Consider the following 14,306-nt stretch of genomic DNA (forward strand, 5'->3'; position numbering starts at 1 on the left):
TTTATTTCTTCCTGCACCCAACTGTTATTCAACAGAAGATTGTTTAATTTCCATGCCTTTGTGTGGGGTCGAGCATTTTTGTTAGAGTTGAGTTCCACCTTTAGTGCCTTATGGTCTGAGAAGATACAAGGTAAAATTTCAATTCTTTTGATTCTGTTGATATTTGTTTTGTGTCCCAGGATAGGATCAATTTTGGAGAATGTTCCATGGGGTGATGAGAAGAATGTATATTCTTTATCTTTGGGATGGAGTGTTCTATATGCGTCTATCAAGCACAGTTGTTCTAGGGTCTCATTTAAATCTCTTATATCTTTGTTTAATTTCTGTTTAAAGGATCTGTCCAGCTCTGTAAGAGCAGTGTTAAACTCCCCTGTTATGATGGTATTATCAGATATCATATTGCTCAGACTGAGTAAGGTGTGCTTCAAGAATCTGGGAGCATTTAAATTGGGTGCATAAATATTTAGAATTGAAACGTCTTCTTGTTGTATTTTTCCCTTGACCAATACAAAGTGACCATCTTTGTCTTTTTTGACTTTAGTTGCTTTAAATCCACATGTATCTGAAAATAAGATTGCAACCCCTCTTTTCTTCGAATTCCATTTGCCTGAAAAATTGTCTTCCAACCCTTGATTTGGAGCTTTGTCTTTTGAAGCCAGATGTGTTTCTTGCAGACAGCAAATGAACGGCTTGTGTTTTTTAATCCAGTCAGCCAATCTATGTCTCTTCAGTGGGGAATTCAAGCCATTAACATTTATTGAGATAATTGATAAGTGTGGTAGTATTCTATTCGTCCTATTTGTGAGAGTCCATTGCTTAGTTTTATCTTTTGCATCAGTGTGGAGGTTAGGTTCTGTCCTTTAATTTCTGAGTTCTTACTTTGCTGCTGATCCATTGTGGTGGTCAGTGTGCAGAACAGGTTGAAGTATTTCCTATAGAGCTGGTCTTGTTGTGGTGAATTTCCTCAATGTTTGTATATCCATAAATGATTTGATTTCTCCGTCAATTTTTAAGCTTAGCTTAGCAGGGTACAGAATTCTAGGCTGGAAATTGTTCTGTTTAAGTAGATTAAAGGTAGATGGCCATTGTCTTCTTGCTTGGAAAGTTTCATTAGAGAAGTCTGCAGTCACTCTGACGGATTTGCCCCTGTAGGTCAACTGGTGCTTACTCCTGGCAGCTTGCAGAATCTTTTCTTTGGTCTTGACTTTGGACAGGTTCATCGCAATGTGTCTTGGAGAAGCTCAGTTAGAGTTGAGGTGACCTGGGGTCCGATATCCCTCTGAAAGCAGTGTGTCAGAATCTTTGGTGATATTTGGGAAATTTTCTTTTATAATATTGTCTAGTATGGCTTCCATTCCTCTGGGGCATTCTTCTTCCCCTTCTGGGATTCCTATAACTCGTATGTTGGAACGCTTCATAGAGTCCCATAATTCTGACAGTGAACGTTCTGCTTTCTCTCTCTTCTTTTCTGCCTCTTTTACTATCTGAGTTATCTCAAAAACTTTGTCTTCAACCTCTGAAATTCTTTCTTCTGCATGGTCTAACCTGTTGCTGATACTTTCCATTGCATCTTTAAGTTCCCTAATTGACTGTTTCAGTTCCTTCAGCTCTGCTATATCCTTTATATAGTCTTCATATCTTTCATCTCTTATTCGATTCTGTTTTTGGATTTCCTTTTGGTTCTTTTCCACTTTATTAGCAGTTTCTTTCATTGCTTCCTTCATGTTTTTCATTTTTTTCAACATGTGTGTTCTAAATTCCCTTTCTGTCATTCCTAACATTTCTTTATAGGTGGAATCCTCTGCAGTAGCTACCTCATGGTCCCTTGGTTGGGTTGTTCTGGACTGGTTCTTCATGTTGCCTGGAGTTTTCTGCTGATTCTTCCTCATGAGTGATTTATTTTATCTGTTTCCTTGCCCTAATTTTCCTTTCATTTCCTCTTGCTCTTTAAATTCTCGTGCCTGTGGACTAAGGGTTCGATGAGTTCTTTTGGTACAGGACCAGAAGGGTGAGAAGGTTGAAGAGCAAGAAAGGGATGAAAGAAAGGAGGACCGAGTGATAAGAAAAAAAAATAGAGAAAGGAGAGGGTGTGGGTAAAAAGAATATTTACAAAAAGAAGAGAGCCACAGAAAGAGGGAGACAGAGCAATATAGGTGTACAGTAGGGTACTTTAACACAACCTTAAAAAAAACCCACCTTCTGGGGGTGCCCAGTTGGGTGGTTCCCTTGAGGTCAGCAGCTCTTTGCTAACCTCATCAGACACAGTACCCCACCTCCACCAAATAGAGAGGAAAGACAAAAATGCTATAAATCAAACCAAACCAAGCAAACAGAAAACTTTACGGGCTAAAATTGGGTGAAAAACCAAATAATACCGGTAGAAACACTAGCAAAAATGAAGTTCTAGTTATTGAAAAAAGCAGGAATGTGAAATTATAATTAAACTAGAAAAATTGAGAAAGAAAAAGGATCTGTATGGAAAAGGTTGAAATTAAAAAACAAAACAACATCAAAATAAACAAACAAAAAAAAAACCAACCAAACCAAAAACAAAAAAAAAAAACACAACCAAAAACAAAGCAGTATGTGTGTGTTGTTGAATATTGTCTGGGCAACATGTGGTCTTCTGGGGTATGAGATGTTAATCACAGTTCTGATACAACTAGAGGCTGCTGATTTCTCAAACCCCAGAAGGTAGACACCCTAAATCTCTCTTCAGCCCACTTAAAAGGCACTTTGAACTTGTAAACTTGCTGAGCAGAAGCTTTCCCAGGAAAGTGCTTGTCACTGGAATCACTACTGAAGTGGCTATCCACTTACCCAGTGTGCCAAAACCGGTCTCACTCTGCCCCTGAGGGTTAGGGCTGTAAGGCAGCTCAGACCCCACCCTTAGGCTACTCAGTCACTGGGTTACCAACTCCCATCCGATTCTAGCTCTGTGACCCTGAGGGCGGAGCTTGCTGGGGCAGATTGCTCACAGTGGCTCCCTGTGGCCCACAGCCAAACACTATTAGCTCCATCTGGCTCAGCGGCTCAGACTGGGGCCCTAGACAAGGGCCAAAGTTCTCTGCACTCCCACTCAGGCTCTCCCCAAGGCAGTTCAACTGAGTGCCAAGTCCAAAGACACCAAAACAGTTCACAGGTAAGGCCTTTCCGGTTTAGTCTCACTGCTACTGAACTTATAGTTACTGGCGGGTTTAGACCGATTGAACACACGCGACCACTTGCCGTTTTTCCACTGTTTTAGTCCTCCTCTTGGGGTCCAGAAGTCTCTTGCTGACTCCCTGTATCCTCACAGGGGTGATGATAGGCAGATCCCACCAGCCAGAGATGCCTGGAGTCCTATCTCCCCAGACTCATGGTGCCCAGATACAAGGAAGCTGTTACTCAGCCGCCATCTTGGTCTCCCCCCAACTTATGCTTTCTTTAGTACTAAATTATTAGCCCTAAAATGATCATGCAGAGAAAGGCCCAGGTGCTCACATGCAAGACTGGCTTGTGCCACGTGTGTGGGGTGGGTATAGCTTCCTCCTCGGAAATTCTACCTTTTTCTTACTTGTTTTAAAATGCAAATATTTTACGTAAGAATGTCAACTAAGTAATTCATTATTATTAAAGAAAATCTTAGTGCAGATTTTTTTTTCCTCAGAGGCAGGGTCTGAGAAAGAGAAAGAAAAAGAAAATGGATAAAGGTTATAGCAGAACAGGCATCTTCTGAAGGTAGAGTGAAAGGGCACAGTCCCCTGCACCCTTGTAAGGTGAATCAGTCTCGTTTGTGCTCCTTGAGGTATGAGGCTCTGAGAAGGAACATTTCCAGTACTTGGGCTAGATGTGAGTTTGGGGGGATATTCTCCCCCAGCTCACATAAGCAGCTTTGCTGAAAAATGCAGGCAGTCACGCCTTAAAGGAAAGAATGTGCTGGAGGGCCCTCGCCAAGTCGTAGCTAGAGACAGATCTGCCTGGGGCAATGGACCATTGCACTTTATTCCCTACCTCTATTTACACAATAACTTTCAGTTAGTCATATAGGGAAGTGGTCAAACAGAACAGAAAACCCAGCCCTTTGTGGTTCATCTCCATTGTTGTTTGTCTCCAAATAGGATATTCTTAGTTTAGAAAGGTGTGTACATATTTTGCTGTATTAATGCTGATAAAGAATCTTTACCTTTTGTCTTCTTTATTCTTGGATTATTATTTTTATCTGATGCATTTGGGTATATAAGAAAGCGAATAAAGACAAGTGATTGCTGTTGTGCCTGAGCAAGCACCAGCCATCCCTTTTAAAATCATTCATTTCATCTGCGGTGCTGCCTCTGTGTCATGGACTAGAAGCCCAGTGGACAGCAACAGTAGAGAATGAAAAAGGCCTGGCCCAGAGGAGGGCAGGTGGGTGGTGGCAGTGGGAAGGAACTGCCAGCTTAGGGGCACAGTAAGAAAAGGGAGGGCCTCCAGTAAGTTTACCCGCTGGGTCTAGTCCAGACCAGCTCCTGCCATCATCACCCTCTTTCCCAGTGAGCTCTGCTCACACGTTTAGGCCCTCAGCCTCAGCCCCTCACACTAGTTCCTCTCTAGAGCTTTGTCTGATTCTAGATGGGCCTGGGTGATGATCTTTTCCATGCACTGCACCAGTAGTTCTCCCAGTGTCTTTCTGTCTCTCTGCACAGAGAGAGTATGGGTAGACAAAGAAAAGTGAAGCCCTGACCTCACCACCAGTTGATGGAGCTACCTTGGTTTGCGTTTGCTGTTCTACATATTTGTGGAGTTTGGAAGCTGCATCTTAGGGTAGGGAAGCCGGGCCTGGCACTGTGGTCTCCCTTTGGGATCCTAAGTAAGCGCTCTTAGCAACCAGGGAAGGTGGGTGCAGAACAAAGGGAGTTAAGGGTGTTTGAGCAGTGTGACATGAGGGATGCTTCATAGCCCTCTCTCTCATAGTCATCCAAAAAAAAAATTTGCCAACAAACATCATGATATTCAAAATGCAACTATTAGAAATAAATGTATTTCAGTAAAGCACTGCTCTCTCTCCTTAATTATTTTTTGTCTTTGATGTGAATATGCCTAAGAGGAATTATAGGTGTGTCACTGGTACTTTAGCATCCATCATCAGAAAACAGTCTTAGTGCCAGGAGAATTTTGGTGATCACTCTAGCTGATGGGTTGAGGATGTTTGGGGGAAATAAATTGACAAAGGGGGATAAGAAGAAAAGGATAGCACAGACAGGGAAAAGGGGGTGTTGATACAATCTTCCCTGACTTAACAGGACCTCCAGCCCTACTCCCAAGATCTTTAGGTCCATGTGTACTGGGGCCATTATCAAGCTCATGGTGTGTGTGTGCATGTGTGTCTGTTTAGGAAGTATTCTGTACCTGAATATTTTAATATAATAAATGTATAGTATATAGCAGTATGCTAGAATTCTCTCTTATTTCAAATACGATTTTACCTCTAATCACCTGGAGGGGTGATCAGAAAAAAGGAGTTTGCAAAATAACCTTTCATCTTACTCCAGAAACTGCTAAAAACTACTAATTTTCCTCTCTAGGCCCTGAACTGATAAATTTTATTTATTTTACAAAAGATTAAAATTGTATCCACAGAGGCCACCTCAGAACAGAGTTAATTGTTCTAGAAGCCGGCTAACACATGTTTTTAAGAACAGAGGACAAAGTCAAGTATGTAGTTTCTGATGTAGCTCTACAATACAAAATGTAAATCCATTTTGGAACAAGCCACTTGTCTATAGCCCAAGGCAGAAAATAAAGTGTGAGAACTCACAGGATGCCACAGAAACAGCAGAAGGAAGCCTGTGCGTATGGGCAGAGGCACCAAGAGGTCTCGAGAAGTGGAATTTGCACTTTTCTTGGTTTACTACCCATTAGTTTCCCCAAGACTCATTCTTGCTCTGGCACATTCAGGAAATTCATAGATTAACCTTTATTTTTAAATTTGATGTTGCCTTAAAAGCACTTTATGCAACTAGGAAGGGACAGACAGCTACCTCCATGGTAGCCTTGTAAGAGAGGAAGCTCTTGCGGGACCCTTGAAGGACTAAGCTGACCAGGGCTGCCACTTAGGCTACCATCACTCACTTGTACTCCACATACGAGTTGTGGAGTTCTGACACCCGTAGGGGTGACTATCTTTCTGAGAAATAAAAGCCTGTGCTCTGAGATTGCTTAACTGTGAAAAGAGTGATGTGGTGGTTTCCTCAAACCTCTTGAGCCTATAATCAGTCAGCTGTGCTTGTTTGCAGACTTAGACCTAAACAACTTGATGTAACGTTGGGTCTTTCTTCCATATCTGTTACTGAAATGGAAATCCCATAGATGAGAATAGACTCTCATTTCCTCAAGCAATACCTTAGATTAGGAGTTGGCCACATGGCAAACATTTTAGGGTTTGCAGGCCAAAATGCTCTCTGTTGCAAGTGTTCAACTTTGTCCTTACAGGTTGAAACCAGTTAGAGATAGCGTGTAAAGAAATGAGTGTGTATGTCCCCACCCCCCAAAAAAACTTTATTTACAAAAGCAGGCAGGATTTGCCCTGTCATGGTTTGCTGAGCCCTGTTCTAGATGGCTCTTTAAAATAATCATTTGCTTTTATTCTTGTGCTACCTATTATCCTATTTAAGAGTTATCAAAGTTCCTAAATTTGTGCCAACTATCTATATGTCGGTGTGATTATCTTAAAATTCCAACCTAAAAGTGTGCTTTTCAATATTTTTATCATACTTTTAGAGATAAGAAGCACACAATAATTCCACCTGACTATAATCTAATTTTTTTCTGAACACAAGAACTTATTTTTGCTATTATAATTTGTATATATTTTCTATTTTGTGATTTATACTTGATACTTTTATAGAGCCATTGTAATGGATTGATATATATTATGCTTACTTATTTTAAAATATTATGCAGTTTTTTATGATATTTATAAAGCTGGCTTGCTAAAAATTCTTCTATTGTTAAATATTTGGATCTTTTCCATTTTTTCCCATGAGCTAAATAGGGCTGCTATAAAAATCTTTGTATGACGGACATAAAGTTAAAATCCAAATGTAAAAGCTATATTACTTCTGCTAGTTCTACTAATTGTTATGTTTGAAATATGGTAACATTGCACACTCAGAAACATAGCCAGATAATTATTTTTTAAAAACAATGCAACAAGATTATAAATTCATCAGCTTGTTCTATCACAACATAGAATGATCTGTCAGATATGACTTTTACTGAGATATGAGGTTTGATCTTAAATTTTTTAATCTATAATCCCTACAGATATCACATATTTCTTCCTAGACAGAATGATGTATCTCAATATTACTGTACAAACTCAGCTGTACAGATGGCCCAAATACGTCAATCCATGTTCAAATACTGTCCTTTCGTCTTTCATCAGCATTGTCAACAACCACATAATTAACCTCCAAAGACTTCGCCTGCCTCACAGTGAACAGCATGACATAGTTATGCTCAAGCTCAATATTTTCTTTTTCCCAGCAGGAGAGAGTTGAATCTAAAGAGTGGTAGAGACATTTCTCCAGCTCAGAGCTGAGATACTTCCCCAACACAGAGTTTAGGTATTTCCAAGGTCAACAGTAGAGTCTTGCCTTTTAGACCTCTGGATGATTGCAGTCTGTAGTAGCAGGGGGCTGGATGGGGGAATTTTGTGCCACTCTCTTTACACCATCATGCACTTAAGCCAGGAAGAGATATCTTTAGAGAGAAAGGGCATGTAGTCAGTGCTTCCCAACTTATCACTAAAAAAAGCCCATTTATAAGAAAATTCTCAAAATGCTACCAACTGATACTTTCATAAAATACAATAAAAATAGTTATCCATAAAAAAAAAAACAGACAAGATACCAGCCTCCAATTTTGCACTTATTACTAGAGATGATCTTTCATTTTTATTATTCAAATTAACATATATGTGTGTTAACAAAAATATATATTAACAATTATTAACAAAATATACACAGAGGATGCCAAAAAAGGAAATAACTATTAAAATTATAATATATCAATAAATATCAATCTAGTATCTTGTATATATCTTTTTTTTTTTTTTTGAGACAGAGCCTCACTATATCACCCTTAGTAGAGTGCTGTGGCATCACAGCTCACAGCAACCAGAAACTCTTGGGCTTAAGCAATTCTCTTGCCTCAGCCTCCTGAGTAGCTGGGACTACAGGCACCCACCACAATGCCTGGATATTTTTTGGTTGCAGTTGTCATTGTTGTTTAGCAGGCTTGGGCTGGGCTTGAACCCACAAGCTTTGGTGTATGTGGCTGGCTCCCTACTCACTGAGTTATAGGCATCAAGCCATGATATGTTGTATCTCTTATAACTAGAGAAATCAGATGCAACTTGAGTATTACTATTTTAATACAGTTTTTTCCTTTCTTAAAATGTGTATGCACTTTTTGGCACCTTCTGTATTAATTTAATGCTAATTAATATCTCTAAAAGAAATACAGAGGATGCCCAAAAAATGTATACACATTTTAAGAAAGAAAAAACTGTATTAAAATTATAATAATATATACTAATCACATTTCTTGTCTTGAATATTGTAGCTTGTATGTATCTCTTATACTTGCAGAAGTCAAGTGTGACTTGAGTATTACAATTTTAATACAGTTTTTTCATTTGCTAAAATGTGTACATGTATAATTTTGGGGGGCACCCTCTAGATAATCAGAAAAAACATAACTTAGGTAAAATATAAAAACTGCCACATTTTTCATTGAAACCATCAGTTTTCACTTTTCATAAAAAGTGTGTGTATAAGAGAATAATAAAGACTTTGCCTGCATCACAGTGAACAGGTCTGAGACCCACACTTTGAGTAATGCAAGTGTAGAGTGCCTGGCCTGGCTTTATAGTCAAAGATAACTCATCTCATCCCGGACTCTTACCATCTGTGTGGCCTGAGACAACTCACTTTCTCAGCCTCCTATTTTTGTAAGTGGGACAATAATAAAATCAAGTGGGGTTGCTGCGAGGCTCAAGTAAGACAATGCACTTGATGTGATTAAGGTAGCATCTGGCATGGTAAATGCTAAAGAATGACGATCAGTATGGGAAATGTTTAAAAAAATTTAGTGGTGAAAAATACCAAGGGCAGGTATGCATCTGGCTTTCGTGAACCATCTCATCAAAGAACTCATATAAGCATTGAAGGCCCCTGAAATGATAAACTACTAAAACTCATAAAAATATTCAATAAGCCTGCCTGATACAAATTCAGTTATACTATCAATAACTAATTAGAAATAGTAATAAAAATAATTTGTAATATTAAGAATATCTGGGTGCCCGCCAGGACCTCCGGAAGAGCTACCATGACTCGTGGCCCACACCTGCCCAGACTTCCCTACAAGCAGCACCGCAACCTGCAACCAATGACCTGCCCCCACCAGGATTATGCATGCCCTGACCAGGAACTCCGAGAGCCACACAACCCCGCATCCTCCCTCCTGTTCCTTCCCTGCCTCCACACTGGCCCGTTCGTCTGCCTAGGGACTCTGGTAGCCATGTGGCCTTGGAAGCACTGCCTGCCTCTGCGAGGAGCCCTTCTTCTGGCCAGAGACTGCTGGAGCCTTGGGCCCTCTGTGCCAAAGTCACTGGGCACAAGGAACTCCCAGAGCCATTTGTACCACCCACTGCACGGTTGCTGGATCTGGGTGTGTCACACTCCGGAACTGCTCCCACAACCAGAACTCCCTGGCTGGGGCAGCCCCAGAAGCGCTACACAGGGTCACTCCCTACAAAGGTCCAGCAACAATAGAGTGACCTCGCTGGGGTCTAATCTTGGAGAGACACTGCCCCAACTCAGGACGGCCAGAGGGAACGATGAAAAACAATCATGAGGTGAAATCAACAGAAATACTCTGGCAATATGCATAATCAGAGTAGATAAACTCCCCCAAAGAACAATGGGGCAGACACAGCACAAGATCCCATGCACAAACAAACAGCTGAGATGTCAGAAATCAAATTCAGAATCTGGATAGCAAATAAGATCGAATTAGAATTCCAAGCAGTAACCCAAAATATGTCTCAAGAATTCAATGAATTCAAAGACCAAATGACCAAAGATTTTGACACATTGAGACAAGAAGTTGCAGCCCTCAAAGATCTGAAAAACACAGTAGAATCCCTCAGTAACAGAATGGAGCAAGCAGAAGAAAAGATTACTGACATTGAAGACAAAGCTTTTGAACACTCCCAAACTCTCAAAGAGGAAGAGAAATGGAAGGCAAAAACAGATCACTCTCTCAACGAGCTCTGGGATAATTTGAATGAAACCAATATTCATCTTATAGGGATCCCCGAAAGCGATGAAGTGGCTTCACAAAGCACAGAGTCACTTCTCCATGAGATTATGAAAGAGAACTTTCCAGACATGCCAAGAGATTTGAAATTCAGATAGCAGACAGTTTCAGAACTTCAGCACGACTCAACCCGAATAACACATCCCCCAGAGACATCATAATCAATTTCACTGAAGTTAATATGAAGGAGAAACTTCTGAAAGCAGCCAGACAAAAGAAAGCCATTACCTACAAGGGGAAGAATATTAGAATAACTGCAGATCTCTCTGCTGAAACCTTTCAAGCTAGAAGAGGATGGTCATTGACTTTTGATCTCCTAAAACAAAATAACTTTCAACCCAGGATCCTGTACCCAGCTAAACTGAGTTTCATTTATGATGGAGAAATTAAATACTTTAATGAATTCACATGTTGAAGAAATTTGCAATAACTAAACCAGCTCTCCAGGATATTCTCAGACTTACCCTCCATAAAGACCAGCGTAATCCTCCACCACAAAAGTGAACCCACCCCAAAAAATTTGATCAAATTCCAACTTCCACATTTGCAAAAGGATTAAAAATGTCCACGGGACTCTCGAAAGGCTTATCAATATTCTCAATTAATGTGAATGGTTTAAATTGTCCTCTAAAGAGGCACAGGTTGGCTGACTGGATACAAAAACTCAAGCCAAATATCTGCATACAAGAATCGCATCTTACATTAAAAGACAAATACAGACTCAAGGTGAGGGTATGGTCACCTATACTCCAGGCAAATGGAAAGCAGAAAAAAGCAGGTGTTGTAATCCTATTCACAGATGCAATAGGCTTTATTTTTTTCTTTTCTTTTTTTTTTTTTGATTGTTAAATCATAGCTGTGTACATTAGTGAAATCGCCTGTACCCATTCTAAGATGCACCATAGATGTGGCCCCACCAATTATCCTCCCTCCACCAAAACCTCCCCCCTCCCTTCCCCTTCCTTGGCCCTTTCCCCATAGTCTTTTGCTATAGTTGGGTTATAGTCTTCATGTGAAAGCTATAATTTAGCTTCATAGTAGGGCTGAGTACATTGGATACTTTTTCTTCCATTCCTGAGATACTTTGCTAAGAAGAATATGTTCCAGCTCCATCCATGTAAACATGAAAGAGGTAAAGTCTCCATCTTTCTTTAACACTGCATAATATTCCATGGTATACATGTACCACAATTTGCTAGTCCATTCATGGGTCGATGGGCACTTGGGCTTCTTCCATGACTTAGCAATTATGAATTGGGCTGCAATAAACATTCTGGTACAGATGTCTTTGTTATATTGTGACTTTTGGTCTTCTGGGTATAAACCTAGTAAAGGAATTATGGGATCGAATGGCAGGTCTATTTTAGGTCTCTAAGTGTTCTCCAAACATCCTTCCAGAAGGAACGTATTAGTGGGCATTCCCACCAGCAGTGTAGAAGTGTGCCCTTTCCTCCACATCCGCACCAACATTTCTGGTTTTAGGATTTTGTTATGTGGGCTACTCTTACTGGGGTTAGGTGATATCTCAGAGTAGTTTTGATTTGCATTTCTCTGATGATTAAGGATGATGAGCTTTTTTTCATGTGTTTGTAGATCTTGCATCGGTCTTCTTTAGAGAAGTTTCTCTTCAAGTCCCTTGCCCACCCTGAGATGTGATCACGTTTGAGTTTTCTGTGGATTCTGGTTATTAGACGTTTATCGGAGGTATAACCTGCAAATATTTTCTCCCATTCTGAAGGCTGTCTGCTTGCTTTACTTACTATGTTCTTGGATGTGCAGAAGCTTTTTAGTTTGATCAGGTCCCAGTAGTGTATTTTTGATACTGCTTCAATTGCCTGGGAGTCCTCCTCATAAAATATTCACCCAGGCCGATTCCTTCAAGAGTTTTCCCTGCACTTTCTTCAAGTATTTTTATAGTTTCATGTCTTAAGTTTAAATCTTTTATCCAGTGAGAGTCTATCTTAGTTAATGGTGAAAGGTGTGGGTCCAGTTTCAGTCTTCTACAGGTTGCCAGCCAGTTTACCCAGCACCATTTGTTAAATAGGGAATCTTTTCCCCACTGAATGTTTTTAATCGGCTTGTCAAAGATCAAATAACGGTCAGTAGCTGGATCCATCTCTTGGTTCTCTATTCTGTTCCAGACATCTACTTCTCTACTTTTGTGCCAGTACCATGCTGTTTTGATCACTATGGATTTATAGTATAGTCTCAGGTCTGGTAGCGTGATTCCTCCTGCTTTGTTTTTATTGTTCAGTAATGTATTGGCTATTCGAGGTTTTTACTGATTCCATATAAAACGAAGTATTATTTTTTCAAAGTCTTTAAAGTATGACAATGGAGCTTTAATAGGAATTGCATTAAAATTATATATTGCTTTGGGCAGTATGGACATTTTAACAATGTTGATTCTTCCCAGCCATGAGCATGGTATGTTTTTCCATCTGTTAACATCTTTGCCTATTTCTTTTCTTAGAGTTTCATAGTTCTCTTTGTAGAGATCTTTCACATCCTTTGTTAGGTATACTCCCAAATATTTCATCTTCTTTGGCACTATTGTGAAAGGAATAGAGTCCTTGACTGTTTGTTCGGCTTGGTTATTGTTGGTATATATAAAGGCTACAGATTTATGGGTGTTGATTTTGTAGCCTGAGATATTGCTATATTCCTTGATCACTTCTAAAAGTTTTGTAGTAGAATCCCGAGGGTTTTCCAGATATACAATCATATCATCTGCAAAGAGTAAAAGTTTGATCCCTTCTGACCCTATGTGGATACCCTTGATCGCCTTTTCTTTCCTAATTGCAATGACTAAAACTTCCATTACAATGTTAAAGAGCAATGGAGACAAAGGGCAACCTTACCTGGTTCCTGATCTAAGTTGAAATGATTTCAATTTAACTCCATTCAATACGATATTGGCTGTGGGTTTGCTGTAGATGGTCTCTATTAGTTTAAGAAATGTCCCTTCTATACCAATTTTCTTAAGTGTTCTGATCATGAAGGGATGCTGGATGTTATCAAAAGCTTTATCTGCATCAATTGAAAGAATCATATGGTCTTTAGTTTTAAGTTTGTTTATGTGTTGAATTACATTTATAGATTTATGTATATTGAACCAGCCTTGAGACCCTGGGATAAATCTGACTTGGTCATGGTGTATAATTTTTTTGATGTGTTGTTGAATTCTGTTTGTTAGGATCTTATCGAGTATTTTAGCATCTATATTCATTAGTGATATTGGTCTATAATTTTCTTTTCTTGTTGGGTCTTTCCCTGGTTTGGGGATCAAGGTGATATTTACTTCATAGAATGTGCTGGGTAATATTCCTTCTTTTTCTATATTGTGGAAGAGGTTTAGTAGAATAGGTACTAGTTCTTCTTTAAAGGTTTGGTAGAATTCTGACGTAAAGCCATCTGGTCCTGGGCTTTTCTTTTTAGGGAGATTTTGTATAGTTGATGCTATTTCAGAAGTTGATATAGGCCTGTTCAACATTTCCACTTTCTTCTGGCTAAGTCTTGGTAGGTGGCGTGCTTCCAGGTATTGGTTGATTTCTTTCGGATTTTCAAATTTGTGAGAGTAGAGTTTCTTGTAGTATTCGTTAAGGATTTTTTGAATTTCTCAGGGGTCTGCTGTTATTTCATCATTACCATTTCTGATTGATGAAATTAGAGATATTACTCTTTTTTTCCTGGTTAGGTTGGCCAAAGGTTTATCTATTTTATTGATCTTTTCAAAAAACCAGCTTTTGGATTTATTGATCTGTTGTATAATTCTGTTTTCAATTTCATTTAGCTCTGCTCTGATTTTGGTTATTTCTTTTCTTCTGCTGGGTTTGGGGTTGGAGTGTTCTTCCTTCTCCAGTTGCTTGAGATGTCCCATTAAGTTATTAAGTTCTTCTCTTTCCATTTTCTTGAGGAAGGCTTGCAGTGCTATAAATTTCCCTCTTAGGACTGCCTTT

Source organism: Nycticebus coucang, chromosome 10 (genome assembly GCF_027406575.1).
Source record: "Nycticebus coucang isolate mNycCou1 chromosome 10, mNycCou1.pri, whole genome shotgun sequence".
NCBI classification, from domain to species: domain Eukaryota; kingdom Metazoa; phylum Chordata; class Mammalia; order Primates; family Lorisidae; genus Nycticebus; species Nycticebus coucang.